Source organism: Mesocricetus auratus, unplaced genomic scaffold (assembly GCF_017639785.1).
Source record: "Mesocricetus auratus isolate SY011 unplaced genomic scaffold, BCM_Maur_2.0 Super-Scaffold_100007, whole genome shotgun sequence".
Classification (NCBI taxonomy): Eukaryota; Metazoa; Chordata; class Mammalia; order Rodentia; family Cricetidae; genus Mesocricetus; species Mesocricetus auratus.
The window spans coordinates 63,861,546-63,878,169 of record NW_024429191.1 but is presented as its reverse complement, the minus strand read 5'-3'; the positions used below and the strand labels follow the sequence as shown (position 1 = coordinate 63,878,169).

At 40.9% G+C, this 16,624-nt stretch overlaps 1 protein-coding gene and 1 pseudogene across 13 annotated transcripts in view; both read right to left on the bottom strand.

The window, feature by feature from the left end:
* Bcas3 (BCAS3 microtubule associated cell migration factor) overlaps positions 1–16,624 on the bottom strand; it is a 478,038-nt gene that overhangs the window by 217,468 nt on the left and 243,946 nt on the right. The window lies entirely within an intron of this gene.
* Positions 8,979–10,334, bottom strand: LOC121141451 (annotated as a pseudogene).

The following is a 16,624-nucleotide window of genomic DNA, read 5'->3' as shown; positions in this document are numbered from 1 at the left end:
ATAGATGTCATCTTTCCTACTATGAAATTTAAAACATTTTTAGTCTATCTACCCGTGGGATGAGATATTGAAAGACATCACAGAAGCCTTCTGTTTATGAGTCACCTGCCCAGGACCCAAGGGTTACTGTTGTTCTGACTACATTGCATCCTGCCACTTTATGTCTGTAAAGTTTCATGGTGATGCCATCTCTCACACAGCTTGGCCCACATGGATCTTGTCCTTTACTCCGAGGAACACCGTTCCAAGGCAGTCCTGTGTTGTTCAGAGACACGAATATTTGTGTCATTCCAATTTTACTGAAGATGCTACAATACACAGCTAAAGGCCTGGAAGACAGGAAAGCAAGTCTTACCTTCTACTCTGCATCTACCAACCAGCCCCTGCATTCTCCTTTGGGAACTGACACTCAACATCTGTCATGATCTTAGGAGAAACATTTCCTGATGACTCTAGGCTGCTCAAGGAGAAGTGCAAGGCAAGTACCATTCCCATCTCCACTCACAACTTCTGAATTTCTGGTTTTAACACAGTCTGCAGGCAAAGGTCCTTGAGGGCAGGAGTGACATGGTAAAAGCTATGCAAAGGCTAGAAGTTTCTTTTGGTTCTACATGATAAACTGGGGACAGCAGCAGGGTTACAAAGACTAATGGCTGTGGGACCAATCTGGATACTTCTGCAGTGAGTGCTCCAGGCAAGAAGTAATTAATAATCAGTTGTGTGGCCGCTCTGATGAATGAGGTCTATGGGGTGTATCGATTATTCTTTTGGATATAAGAGAGTTAAAGATGACAGGGAAATTGTAGTGATTAGTTTCTCATAATTAACTAGGAAGGTATTTTGTTTGCTGGGTTCTGAAGGAGCCCTGGGAGTCAGAATTCAAATACTTTTGTGATGATGATTAAGCATTGATAAGCATTTGAATGAGCTTTACATGTAAGTGTTACACTAAATTAAAGTTACATAAACTTGGTGAAGGTGAAGTTGGTCTTTCCGCTGTCTTGCAAGTGTATGGCAGATGTCATGGGACGGCACCCCATATGCTCCATCTTGGAAATGCCAGGGGTGTGGGTGATGAGGCTGTGGAATATGGCATCACCTCTAAGATCAAAGCCAACACGAGGCACTGCTGGTTTAGAGCAAAGCCATGCATCCTCCTGTGAGCAAAGAGGGGTTTTCTTTTTCATTTCAAGTCTGCAACTGAATCACTGGCTCTGTGTAATGGTTAAGTTTGGCTCCTGTAGACCCCTGAGAGACTGAAATAAATCAAATAGTCATTTCTAAAATACGGACAAGGAATGACATAACAAAAAGTTCATGGGCAAATGTAAGGTGGGCAGGAACCTCTTCTTCAGCAAGACCCCAATGAAGAGCACAGTTCCTCTAATGCTTCCAGCGGGCTTCAGAGATGTCGAAAGCCCTAGAAGTTGAAAATCCAATCTGGCTGCTATAAAGCAGCCTGACTCAGACATAACTCTGATTCTTGACAAATACCCACCCACCAACAGGACTGGGAGACACATGGCAGCCAGGCCAAGTTGTCAAAATTGATTATTATAAAATGTCCATCTTTCAAAACTACAGCCTTTGCTCAATTCGACGTTTTCCTTGGAAGAGCACTCTTCTGAGAGCTATAAAAAGGTGGTTAGCATGGATGGGGTTTGCTCTTGTTTTAGGTTCGCAACCACGTTAAGAATGTAAAAGGTGAATGAATGGCAGCTTCAGAATGCTGAACAGCTAAAAACAAACAAATCATTTCTTATGGTCCTCTACTTCAGAGAAATTTGTAATTTTTAACACTCCGGCAAAATACCCTAAGCCCTCTAGTTTCTTTCATCTCCTTTCTTCTTCTCTACCTCCAGGTTCCCAGCACAGTGCCACATGGCCTAGACAAGCAACACAGAAAGGTCACAGTTATTTGCCTGATCTCATGATCTTCTATCAAAACGGCACTTTCAAAAGTGCTTCCTGTCTAGCTCGGCACTCGCGTGAGTGTTTCCTTGGCTCAATCAGCTGCCAACCCAAATCCATTCGCTGAACTGGCAAGCACTCAATATAGCCCTGTCCCCTCTCTACCCTGGGCCTGACATCAGGAAGTGACTTAGGAAGCACTCTAATGGTTACCAAATTTTTGGAAACTGACTTAGCTTTCCCGGGGAAGCCATGTGTTTAGGGGAGATGGAATCACTAATCATCACTTGACCTTGTGACAGACCAAAAGTTGCCCCCTTTTCCCTCCTGGGGAAAAAAGAAGGAAAGAAATGTAGCAGCTAGCACAATGATGTAAATGCGCAATCCTGCAGGGAGGAGACTGCAGACATGCTCCTTTCCAGATGTTTGACATGATGTGCAGAGGCAACACAAAGGAGCTCAGAGGGTCTGCCACAGGCTCTGCAGGCTCATGAGTGGCTCTTCTACATCATTTCTTCAAGTGTTGGGGACTTTCTATGGCTGTCAAGTGACTCAGGACAAATAAGAATGGAAGGGTTTGTCCATCACGTATCACATTCTGCCTCTGAAATACTGATACCTTTCCAACTGGATGGCTGTATACTGCAGTGGATGAGGTGTGATTTGGCTGAATGTCTACTGGCGCCTTCACACCCTCTGCATTTCAGTATCTTGTGCATCAACCAAGTCAAGCCAGGGACCTGAACAAGGCTCTGTGCACCCACTACCCTCAACTCCTCATTTTGAGTCCTGAATAAAAATCTGAGTGAGGTCAAAGCAGGTCCTGCTCAGGCCATCCTCCTGTAAGGCAGCTTCTACATACTCATCCTTGACTCGTGCTTCTATTAGTGGAAGGCTTCCAAAAGAAAAACCAATTGAGTTGTCAGATTTACACTATCATGGATCTCTAAAATGAATGAGTTCTTTAAAAGAAAAGCCAAACTTGGGTAATTACATTCAAATTCCTTAATCACATTTTCTGAGCTCAGTGGGAATTGTGGTGTTTCTCTGTGGGATATCTTCTCCAAAGCCACACAAATGCAGTGCAGATTTTTCCTTCAAAGGGTTATCTACCAGAAGGACTTCCCCTGGGCATAGGCAGATTTTCAGGAGTGTGCTTCGTAAGTCATCCTTTCCAGATAGCAAGAGTTTGCGTGTGAATGTGTAGTTTTCAACCCAATTCTTCTCATTTTTAGTCTCTTCTCTTTTACAATTAAGCAAAAGGAGAAATGAATGGAGATGGGAGTGAAGGAGAGGGAGGAGAAGGGAGGGAAGGATAAAAGGAACGCTTAAGCAAGTTCTAAGCTTAGTTTCAGATCATGGTGGACATGCCAACTTAAACAGTCCCCATTTGAAATGCCGGAGCTCACAAGTTCCTTACTTTCTGGAATGTACATGTAGGCTTAACTGATTAAATATTCCTAATCAAACCCCCCAAGTGCTCCAGTATGTCAAACGTTTTGTGCAGTACACTGATAGACATCAGAGTAGGGACCAGTCTACTCTCACTATGGTAACACCTGTTCATTTCCATCTTTGGGAATGTCACACACTTAGGTCTCCCAATCTCCATGACACTTCAGTTCCCTGTCTCCCATAGAACTTTCTATATGCTGTGCTGTTCATAATAATGATATGATATGATATAATATCATGATAAAATAATGGGGCCAATGCAATTGAGGAATAAACTGCAAGCAGAAAATGTAGCTGACAGCCCATTCATTGCCCACTACTACTAGAGCAGGAGCTATGGACAGAGATGATCACCGAGGCCACCCTGCCATGACCACCTGAGGTAATTCAATGCTAAATCTTTCATCAACCCATAGAGATGCAACCCCAAATAGACATTATTTAGCAAAAGTTTAGCCAGAAAAGTCACTAAATGTGCAAGAGAGAAAAATGTAGCAAGTACTGAACTTAGTCAAAATGATACAGATCAAGTATCACCCATTAAAATGACAAGGAACTTCTACCTCCTGTGTGATGGTTGGATAGGGAGGGGTAAGAGATGTGCTGTTCAGACAGACTGACCTACTTTCGTGAGGCCTGCCATAATATAACTTAAGTGCCTGTGATAAAGGAGGACAAACGGTATTGTACTGTCTGCTTGGGAAAACTGTCCAGAATCTTAACATAGTTGAAGATCTTGGTACTATGTTAGTAATGTGCTGCTATGTCCAAAGTGGTAAAATGAATTTGCCCTGCTTCCCACAAAGGAAAAGCCCTAGTACTGAAAGAGTTAAGAGACCAAAATTAGACACAGTGCATGCTAAAGGTTAGGAGAATAATCAGTCACTTGAAAAACGCTACATAAACATTTTTCCGGATGCAATTTTCAGTCCAAGGATACATTTCCCAGTAGAAATCAACAGCTAAAAAGGAAATCATTTCGTCTCCGTAAGTGCCAAATTGTATCCTGATTTTCCCTGGTCTGGCTCAACTTTCAAAACCAGTGGTTCAACTTCTGCAATCTTTCACCCAATGACTATATAAACACATCTTACAAGACAGACATAATCCTTGGGTGGGCCAATTTATGTTGGATTACGAAAATACTTAAAATACAAAATCGTATAATGACTGTTGTCCTTTAGTTTTTCACTAAATAGGGGAGGGGGGAAGCCATTTAATATAAGGCAATGATTTACATGAAGATGATGGGACACAATCACTTTCCTTTCTTTCTCCCCCCCCTTGGTACCTCAGAAGGTAAATAATAGTGAGGATTCCCTAAAGAATTGTGTTTGGCCTGTGATAGCCTGGAGTCTGTGATTACAGTTTCAAGGCACCAGCATGGAAGGCAGTCACCTACACAACTGGAATGAATTAAGCTGCTTGCAAAAGGCAAGGAAAAATTTCACCCTTGGAAGTATGTTGGATCTTCTGTATTTGGTCAGAGGTTATGGAAACATTAGTTTTAAGGATAAAGTAATCTTAAGTAAAAACCAAAAGATTCATTCAGAATTTATTACTGCCTCCACTCCATATATATCTCACAATATACAGAATTCTCCAAAACACCAGTCAAGCAGAATCTCAACCCCTATAACTAGGAGAAATCATAAATTTTAAAGCTTCACACAAAGCTGAACTCTGTTTTTCCACTTCTTTCTTGAAATTCTAGAGATTTTACCGCCAGCTATAGCAGGCATCCATATCTCCAGCATGTAGCATGGGGTGGGCAAGAATTGTAACTTTTCCTCCCATGGATAAAGTTATGTAAAAGAAGACATTCTGGAAGTCTTTGGAGAGTGCAGAATAAATCATAGCTGTAAGATCTGGAAAGGTTTGGTTGAGCATAAAGAGATTTTCACATCTGTGCCTGTACATTCCTGCCTTGGGAATAATGGATCTCCCAAACTATTCACAGAAAAATACTGTAAAGCACCATCCTTCACCAGCAAAACCTCAGAGCTGCATTTGCAAACACAAAGTTTCATCAGATGTGACTGAGAATTACATCAAATATCCATGAAGTTGTATGATAAGAATTATTTTTGCAAAAATCACTAAGGGCTACAGCAAAGCAGAGTGTTCAAGTAGCTGAGTGAACTCCAAGTGTACCTCTATGAATAATCTTCTGATATCTATATTAGCTTCATCCTTGCTTCTGAGAAAACAGATTAACATAACCCAGGCAGTATACACTCTGGAAGCTACTCATTTCTAATTCACATAAATACTTGAATACAAGCATGGTTAAGTTTCCTGCTCAACTGAATAGTTCTGCCTACAGGGCACAAAGTGCTTGAGTATTTTCATTTGAGGCCAACCTGGGAAGAAACAACGAAGTATCTTAGGGAGAAAAAGTAATGAAAATGTAAAACTTTCAAGTTGTTTTCCAATATCAGAAAGTCTTCAACTCTGAAAAAAATATACATCTACGTAGTAAGAACTAAAACCTGAAAGCTGATCACTTAAATCTACATTTTTAGTTCAAATATTTTGCATTCCTTCCTCATTGAAGATCCTCTCCCATGAAAACCACCATTATTTACAAGTGAAGAAAGAAAAGAGAATTTGTCTTCCTTTTCTCCAGTCCTGGATCTGCTATTGTCACCTGTATCTATTTCAAGGAAGCCAATATTCATTAGGGTTAATCTGCCTACTAAATGAATAAACAAAGGATTCTCTGTCACTTGGAGGCCAGGTGAGCGATAGCATCTTCTAACACAGAAAAGCATCTGTGCCTCACTGTTGAGGAAATTACCTGCTGCAACCCCACACCTGGGATCACTTGGCAGCGAGATCAGTGAAGTTGAGCAACAGACAGAAAATGGACTATAACCATGTTGTCCAAAGGATTAAAAATCACCCATGTTTTAGAAATGAAGAACATCTTCATGTAAATTTTCACTAAGTAAAAATAGAAAAAAAATCAAGTACAATCAAGATCATTTCCCACTCCATTGCACTCCCAACCCCAAATATACCATGGCCTGTTAGAGTTGATGCTCCAAGGTGAATATATCATTTGATATAAAGAACTGAGATATAAAGACAAAGATCTCCATGGATGGTCAAGAACTTCAGAGGAACATTCTAAATAGGATGACATTAACTAAGAAAAGTGTGTTGTTAGATTATAATAATTGTTTCAACTTGTAGAACCAAATCCCAGTTCTTATGCCCTGAGAAATTATTTTGCTATCTATATAATCCAATAGGAACCACTGGTGTTAAACAAACAACACAATACAATGTAAAAGAAATGAGGTCAAAGATATTTGACTTTGTTCCAGATTGAGCGTGTGGATGTGTGAGGGACACATTCCCTGATACAAGTTTTCAGTTACATCTGATAGACAGAAAACTTGTACAGAGTTTCACACACATGTGAAAACCATGACATCGATTCATAAAACCTGCAAATAGAGTGATTAGAGATGGGTCCCTGGACTCAGGTCTTCAGGAGGGCCAGGGTGTGCAGCAGAGTGAGTGAGAGCCTGTATGTTCGCGACAGTCAACCAAAATGCTACCCTTGACACATGGCCCCTTAAGGTGCTGACACAGCTGCTGTTTCTTTATTTAGCTCCTGGGTAGGTGATGCAACCATAGTTCTCTAAAGGGACCAGGGACTAAGGAATGAGAAGGGTCAGTTGGCATTTAATGAGTGCCGACTGTATGTCAAGCTCCCTGTGAAAAGGGCTGGGTTTGCTCAGGAGTGATAAAAAACAGATACGGTCTTCTGATCCCTACGTCATTACTTAGGAAAAAGGGAGTTTTTCGCCCTCACAGGGCATCCTAGCAGTTCTCATACTGCACATGTGGGATCGATAGCAGATACAACAAAAGTGCTGTGGTGTGCCCACCTGGAGGACACTAACCGGGAAGTTACATGCTCATTCTGTACTTCAGGAGGTGCTGAGGAGGAAAAGCAGAAAGGCTGGCTCAGAATATGCCATCTTTCATAGTCGTCATCCGTCAGGCCAGATTTGCAAGGATAGGCCATTTAAACATAAATGCAAACTGCTTGAGATCTCCAACTGCCACCGGCCTGCATCACAGCACTGACGAAAGATGCTGTGCATGAATGTCATATGTGTTTTCTGAAATCTGTTCTCACTGAGAGTGGTTTTGGAGTATGTGGGAAAATTCAGCATGTCAGTTTAAGGAAATGGGTATGGTTTCCCTTTTAAGAAACTAAAAAAAACATATGGGAGCAAGATAATGTTTGTCCTGACCTGCCAAGATCCTGTGGTGCTCATCCCGGTCCACACCGCATTCCTGAGTACTAATGCTCACACTGGGGCCTGGCCGGGTGCAGATGTGTGAAAATGCATGTACTCGGAGAACTCCCTCAGGGCCTCCTCACATCTGAGGAAGCTCCTTGCTCAGCTAGCTATTCCAGCCAACAGCCAAAGCATGCTTCCAAGTCCACTATACTTTCCTTTAAGCTAGTGTCTGGACACAGGAATCAACAGAAGGTTTTGGTGCCTGGCTCAAAGCCAAGAGGAGTGTCCTGTGCTTGCCTTGCAATTCTCAAGCCACATCAGACTCTGCTAACCCTTTCCGTACTCACCGAGCCATTTCAGACCCCAAAATTTGTCCATTCTCAATGAGTCACACATGATTTTTGGCTATTTAAAGTCATGACCACATTAAATGTGGATAATGAAAAAGACACCTAGAACTTAGTGGTTAAGAATGTGTTTCCAGCACCCATATCGATAAGGCAGTTCATAACTACCTATAACTCCAGCTCCAGGGCATCTAATGCCCTCTTCTGGCTTCTGCAGGCACTGCACTCATGTGCAAAATTCTGCTCCCCAACATTATTTACAAATAAATAAATGTAGATTGTTTTAATAATAGCTATGAGAATCCACATAAAATCATAATATGAATATACCATGTAGAAAACTAGAGAAATATAAATATTAGTAGCAAGAAGTTTTACTTCACTTATAAAATCTGACTTGTGTCGTATTATATCTGCGGCGGCCTGGAACCTGTGATCCTTCAGTTTCAGGCTTCCAGGTGTAGGGACCACTGGGAGTACAGGTAAACAGTACCATCCAGCTCACATTAAGGCAGAATGAGCTGTGTGTGTGTGTACACTCAGAAAACTGATGACACCAGGGGTTGCTGATTGTTTTCAATTCAAAGAAAAGAAAGGGTCTACAAATAACATGGAGAAAACAGACCTCACCATTCATTCATTCATTTATTCATAAGTTTAAGTTTCTGTTCTGAGGAGATACCACACAAAGCTACAGACTTGCACCGTGTGAGTTTATGGGCTGCAATACACACTTTTAAGCATATGAAAGTATTTGACATTAAAGACTGAGAAGTAAAGGTCCTCTTCACCGCCATGCTAGCACTTGTTGGCTATTTATATCTTAGATGCACTGAAGACTAACAGAATTCTAAATTTATATCTTAGATGCACTGAAGAATTCTAAATGTGGTATTTTCACAGGGACTGCATTGAAGTTCTAAATTTAGAAATAGCTGCATTTTAAGAATACACAGTCTGCATATTCAGAATATGTATCTATAACTCTATACAAATATTGGGGTTTGGCAGTATTTATTTATATGTACTTATGTGAGACATGGTGTCCTATATTGTGCTCACTAGTTTTTTTTTAATAATAAAAAAGTTGCATTTACTTAGAAGCATTCAGAATGTCAACAAAACAGCTGCAAATTTTTTTTGCAATTACAGAGTGGTATTCATTTAACAGAAAAATTATCTTCATATAAGCTGCATCAGAGACAACTGAAGATGGAAAAAAAACCCAAAAAGAAAAAAAAATACCGTCCCCATATATAACTAATTTGTGCTGTGCACCAACAATAAGCTGCTTTAAATTTCCATGCCAATTTACAATCCCCAGACTGTACCAGGCAAGGCTAGTGGCTACTGAAAATACCACCACAACAGGGCTATCTAAAGACACATTCTGTAGTGTGTTAACTATACAAAAAAGACACTGTACAGTTTAAAAACAAATCTTACACAGCCTTACATTTCAATTTTTTTCTTTAAAAGGAGTGAGTTGTGTACAGGGGTTAGATGCTTTATAGACAAAAAAAACCTGCAACAGAACCAACTTATTCATCATCATCATCATCTTCATCTTCGTCTTCCTCTTCTTCCTCATCCTCTTTCTTTTTCTTGCTGTTTTCTGCCTCAACCACCCCCATTTTCTCTGCATCGGGTTGTCCTTTAGCTCTGTGAGCAGCAGTATCCTATCCGTGCTTCTCCTTCAGCGTGGCAGCCTTCCTTCTGTAGGGCTCCTTGTCATCTGCGGCAGAGCTGGTCCACATCTCTCCCAGTTTCTTTGCAACATCACCAATGGACAAGCCAGGGTGTTCTCCTTTGATTTTTGGGCAATAGAACAGAACAAGAAGAAAGCCGAAGGAGGCCTCTTGGGTGCACTGGGGTCCTTGAACTTCTTTTTGGTCTCCCCTTTGGGGGGGATGTAGGTTTTCATTTCTCTTTCATAATGAGCCTTGTCAGCCTTTGCCATGTCTTCAGATTTCCCCTTTTCTTTAGCAGACATGGTCTTCCACCTTTCTGAGCACTTCTTCGAGAACTCTGAGAAGTTGACAAGCATCCGGGTGCTTCTTTTTGTGTTCCTCCCGGCAAGTTTGCACAAAGAATGCATATGAGGACTTTTTGCCTCTCGGCTTCTTAGGATCTCCTTTGCCCATGTTTAGATGATTTTCATCCGCGAGGCACAGAGTCACCCAGTGCCCGTCCGGCTTGTGCTTGCCCTGGTGCTGTCTCTATGGAACTCAATGTACTGCCTGTGCTCACTAGTTTTACATCACTTGGTACAAGCAACAGTCATCTCAGAGGAGAGAACCTCAATTGAGAAAATGCCTCTATAAGAGACTGTGGGCAATGCCGGGCGTTGGTGTACACACCTTTAATCCCAGCACTAGGGAGGCAGAGGCAGGCAGATCTACAGAGTGAGTTCCAGGACAGGCTCCAAAGCAATACAGAAAAACCCTGTCTTGAAGGAAAAAGAGAGAGACTGTGGACAAGCCTGTATGGCATTTCTTAATTAGTGATTGATGTGGAAGGGCCCAGCCCATTAGGTGCCATTCTTGGGCAGGTGGTCCTCAGTTCTGTAAGAAGGCAGGCCGAGCAGCAAGCAACACTCCTCCACAGTCTATATGTCATCTTCCACCTCCACGTTCCTGTGGGGTTTGAGTTCCTGCCTAGGATTCCTTCAGTGGACAGCAACTTGGGATCTGTACACCACCAAACAAACCATTTCCTCCCCCAACTTTCTTTTGGATATGGTGCTTCATCACAGCAATAGTAATTCTAAGACATCTGTGTTGTTTGTTTTGTTGGATTCTAACTCACTGTATAGTCCAGGCTGGCCTTGAATTCATGATCATACTATTTCAACCTCTTAAGTACTAAGACAAACAGGCATTACACTTATAATCTATATATAGATTCATTAAATAGTCCCTCTTGTCTTTCCCAGGATCATTCCTAAGAATGATGGTCTTCCAGTACTATCATGAGCGAAATAATAAAGATTAGAATATCTAGTTTTAAATGGAAATAGTGATAATATAGATAAGAGCAGTCAATAAGGTTTTAAAAGTTGATGGTCTTGAATATTTAAGTTTAAAAAATGTATTGTCTACAAATGATGGTATCTGTAGTTATGGTTTTAGTTTTTAAAAAATTATTACTTATGTGTGTGTGTGTGAGTGCATGAGTATATGTGTACCATATATGTGTAAATGCCTGCCGAGAGCAAGGGGCACAATATCCCCTGAACTGGGGTTATAAATTGTTGTGGGGTGCCATGAGGGTTCTAGAAACCTCACCCAAGTCCTCCACAAGAGGACCACTGAGCCATCTCTCCAGGATCCTCTATGTCTTATATATTAATAAATTCCCTGGAACACCCACAGTACGGTTAGCTTACTCATGATTTTTAAGAATTCCAAACAAATCTCCCATTAAATCTAATGTCAGTTTGAGATTTAATATAGCAAGTTGTCATTAGGAATACAGAATTCTATTCCTAGTTATGTCAAGTGCTAATCTTATCAAATGATAGTTTAGCATTGAGAGTGCATCTTTCTTATTATATCAACTAGCAGTGATATATTACAATCACAGGAAAGATGAAGGGAATCATATTTGATCATGGTAGGTAAGACTTTAATTAAAATGTTGAATTTGGTTAGTACTGTGTTTGGGGTTTCTGAATAGAGACCCTCCACATAAAGTCATCAGTTTGTAAAAGCCTTGCTTCAAGTGAATTAAGGAAACACTATTGTCGATAGGTGTTGAAAAATTCCTCAGTGCTGATGCTGTTTATTATGAAACAGGAAAAGGCCACAGGCTGTGTGCACAAAGGTGAGATAATGGCTTCCACCTCACTTCACTGTCAGTCTTAGTTAGTGTGAAGGGCTGTGTCTGGAGACTCCCAGCCAAGCATCATTGAACAGTAGAGAGTACTGAAGTAACTGACAGACTGTCAGCACTCAGGAGATAATTTCACAGCAATGCCCAACTTCTGTAGGGTCAATGTAGAATAAGGAACAACAGGTAAGAGAGATCAACAAACAATATCCATCTCAAAACGCAGCAACAGAGGCCTAAGGCATTAATCCCTAGAGTGGATGAGCATTCTAGACTGCAAGCTTACCTATGGTTTTGTTGCTATCAACAAAGAGTTCACCTAGTCATGTGTGATGGCACACACTGTAATCTCTTGACTCAGCAAGCTTTTCAGTAAGTTTAAGAAGGAATTCAGATATGAAAGTATACCTGAGTTGCATGTGGTGCATGAGTTTAATCTCAGCAGAGGCAGACATACCCCTCTGAATTCAAGGCCAGTCTTGTCTCTATCTAGCAGCACAGGGTACTCAGAAATACACTGTCAGGAGGCAGGAGGATAGAAAATTGCAGGCCCAACTGCAAATGTTTGTCAAGGCTTTCTCCAGAGAGATTGAGGCAGAGAAGAAGACATGCACATTAAAAAGTTGACATTTTAGAATGGAAAGATATAACAACAACCCCCAAAGACAAACAAACAAACATGTGAGCTGAGCATAATACATGAACCCATAGTGGCAACAACTTGGAAGGCTGAGGAAGAAGAATTATTGAACACAGAATTCACAGGCCAGCAGAATAGATTTAAACTGGAAAGAATTGGTGAACAGAAACTCAGATAACAGAAAAAATCAAAATAGACAGAAAATAGTCCTTATATACCTGCCATGGCAGGAGTTAAGGGTGTAGGATGAAAGATTCTAGAAAAACACTGATGGACAATTATCCAAATTTTGAAGTAGTTGAACAGACCCCCAACAAAAAGCCCATTGGAAGATATGGGGGAATTAGGCTTATTAGTTTTAGTTTGTGGTTGTGCTGAGGATTGAACCTAGGGCACTATAAGTTAGGCAGCACTTACCACGGGGTCACATCCACAGCCCAGCACTGACCTTGTGAAGACCAAGGACAAGAACAGGACATAGAGGGAAGCCCACAGCTCACTGATGAGCATGGGCACATTTTGAATGCAATCAAATTTCTCATTAGAAAGGGCAGGAAAAAAGGAAGTGACAGGATAAATATTTCAATGTTTAATTTTTTATCCATACAGACTTGTACATATTTCTATGTGTGATGTTTTGACAGAGGACACAATCTTTGGAGTGTTGAAAGGAAAGAACTGTGAACTGTGACCTCACACACAGATGGAACATCCTCCAGGAGCACATAGTACATTAGGGGCTTCTCAGATGAAGAAAACTCAGGTGAATTTACTCCCAAGGAAAACAGAGGAAGGCAGAGCTCCAGGGGGAAGAAGGTAGAGAGATCAGGGTTAATAATAATGGGCTTTCCTCTTACATCTCAATTTCTAATTATGTGTGACATCACTCCCTGATGCCATACCAAGTAGATATGAGGCAATTTTAAAGGTAACTACATTACAAATAGTGGATGGAGGAGCCATAAAGGGGAAAATATCACTGAAACTGGTGAATAATGAATGGTAGCCAGTGGAAAAAAATAGGTACTTATGATACGATACACATAACTCCAATGGAGCTATAAAAAGAAATACAATAAAAACACTGTGGATACATATAGTGTAGGTGAGTTAAACACTGTATTTGTATGCATTAAGTAATAAGCTGCAAAGTCATGGATAAAAAGTGCACAGGGCTAGAAGAAGAAAGAGGTGTGCCCACAAGTGTTGCTAGAGACTTCATTCCAATAAGCCTCGGTCAGCAGCTGAAGCTCTCATATGGGGACAGAAAATAATATTGCCACCACGAAAGTTTGGCAGTTGTGTGAAATTAAACATACACATACAATGTGACATCAGGCAAATGAAAGCCTTTAGGTGATATAAACTGTAAACAACAATAGGTGAATCAACTGTGGTACATCAATGTTACAGAATACTAGCCAACAATGAAAAGGAAAATTGGGGGATGGGGTGCTCCAAGATTGAACCTATGGCGCCAAACATGTTCAGCACATGCTTCCCTCTACCCAACCCAAAGGAAGTTACTAATATATGGAACAACTAAGATTTACCTCAAGGACATTATGTTCAGCTAGAAAAAAAAAGGAGGAAAGGAAGTATCAAAAAGTCACATATGGTATGATTTAATTTACTTAACACTCTCAGAATGATAAAAGTATAAAGATGGAGACTAGGCTAAGTGGTTGCTAGGAATTACAAATGATGGTGGGAAGGGAACAGCATTGCTATAAGGGGGCAGAGGAAGATATTTGTGGTGACATGACATTCGTTTAATTAATTATATGAACCTACACATGTTAAAATGATGTTGTGTGCTCTGTAGATCAGTGTCAACTTCATGTCACCTCTGGAAGACATTGCTCTATCAGGGGCAAAGCCTTATTTCTATTTGGTTCCTCATGACAACTGTCTCCTGGACACTGTGTAATTTAGACAATATGGTTCCATAAAAGAACAGTCACTTCATCAGCTACAGACACTAGTTTTTAAGACTAAGAAGCTACATGGTGTCCCAGAAAGAGCTTTGTGGTTGGTGCTGAAAAGCAGAAACCTCTGGGTCCTACTTCTGTTACTAAATGTGACGGCTTGTAGAGGTGGTGAGGTGGGGTCATTTTCCAATGTCAGTTCCCTGTTTCTAAGAGTGTCTTCCCAGAGGAAGAATGAAAACCTCACCTTCTATGGTCCTTCCAGCTCGGGCTGGGCATCACTCCCTTGGCAAGTGCTCAATGACTTCCACAGCACCAATGACTACTGTCTCAAACTTTATACAGGACAGGGTAATTAAAAGTGAGGGCTGGGTATGAAGTCTGTAGACATACATCAAGAAAGTGAGCAGAGTCATTAAAAAGCTGGTGTGGAAGGAGGTTTGTGATGTATCTGGTATAACAACATCTGGCAGGGTCATCTTTAGGGATTGAATATCCTGCCTTCTTTTGATGCATTTGAATCTAATATCCTCTTTATTACCTTTTTCCATGCATTACACATCATGACTCATCAGCAACACCATCATATCTAAGCGTGCTATATAATACACCACATAGATATCTTTTTATTTCTTTTATTATTTATTTATTTGGTTCTTCAAAATAGGGTTTCTCTATGAAACCATGGCTTTCCTGGATCTCACTTTGTAGACCAGGCTACCCTCAGGGTTGGGAGTAGAGGATTAAAGGTATGTACCACCATCCCCAGAGAACTGGCATATATTTCAATGTTAAATTTAAATGGAAAACAAGTGCATATCTAAAATAAAATGATTTTTATCCCAAGAGAAACTAGTATATTTTCTTTGTAAACACAGTAGACAATGAACATAAAATGTTTAAAACTATGTTTTAAAGACAGGGTATCATGTAGCCCAGTATAGGTTGGTACTATCTATGTAAGCATGGCTGACTTTGAACTCCTGATCCTCTGGTCTCCAAATCCTGCACCATCATACAGGCAGTGCTGGGGACTAAATCCAAGGCTTTCTGCATTTTAGGAAAGCACTCTACTGATGGAGCTGCAGCCCTAGGCCCAAAATTTATCTTCCTCTGTATTTTCCAAAACTTTTAAATGAACACACACACACACACACCTCTTGCACTAATAAATAAGTCTTGAATCTTACTGGTAAATAACAGATGAATTCAACCAGGTTGGCCTAGCTGGTACCAGTATGAAGCATTTCCTCCATTCCATTCTGCCCCAACAGTGAACTCAAGAGGTGTAGTAGGTCTGTAGATTTTTCCTCTGGTGTCAGCACAGTTACCACTTTTCATGGCTTTGGTTTTCTACCCACACTCCACTTAGGTTTTATTGAAAACCTCACACATGAAACTAGGCTCCTCCCAAGTTCTGCTGTGATCATTTGGTTTAAAAGAATTACAGGCCTAAAGAAATCCAAGTTCAGGTTTAGGTTAAACCACCTGGTTGGAAACATGGTCTGGTACAAGGCAGTGTTCCAAGAAGCTGTGCCCTGTGGCAGGGCAGCTCTCAATAAATATTAGTAGAGAACATTTAAACAGCACCCAACTCATTGTTTTCTTCTTGTGAGAAGGGAGGTAAGAAAGAGATGGGGCGGGTGGCTTCATGAAAAGTCATAGTTGAGCCAAAAGTGGGAGCAAACCCACAGAGGCTCCTTGAATTCCATGTTATAGAACACAGGCTGACAAAAATCTTCACAAAGCTTCCATTTCTCAGCTACTTCTGTCTTTATAACACAACCCAAAGAGGACTTAGGCTGTCCCACTTGTAGCAGCGGACTCCTCAGAAGTGTGTGTATACAGGTATGAGTGTGTGCATGTGTGTGTGCAGGTGCCATGGAGGCCAGAAGAGGGAGCAGGAGTTACAGGTGGTAATGAGGCATGCCACAGGGGTGCTGGGAATCAAACCTGGGATTTAGGGAAGAGCAGAAAGTTTAAAGTTTAAAGTAGTTTTCTTCTTCTTTTCTATGAAGGGAAGAAACAGTTCATTTCTTTAGAGCCTTCTAGCCTTGGAAGAGTAGGTTGGAGTACTTCAGAGACTCAACAAGTTCGATCTAATTTGAAGGTCATGGTGCTATCATGAATCCTAAGTAACCAAGGCTGTAAATTAGTCCAATAATTCAAGTATCAGATTAAGCACAAATGCAAAAGGCACAGATCTCAAAACCAACAAGGTTTCCTCCAATAGTCATTGCTGATGAC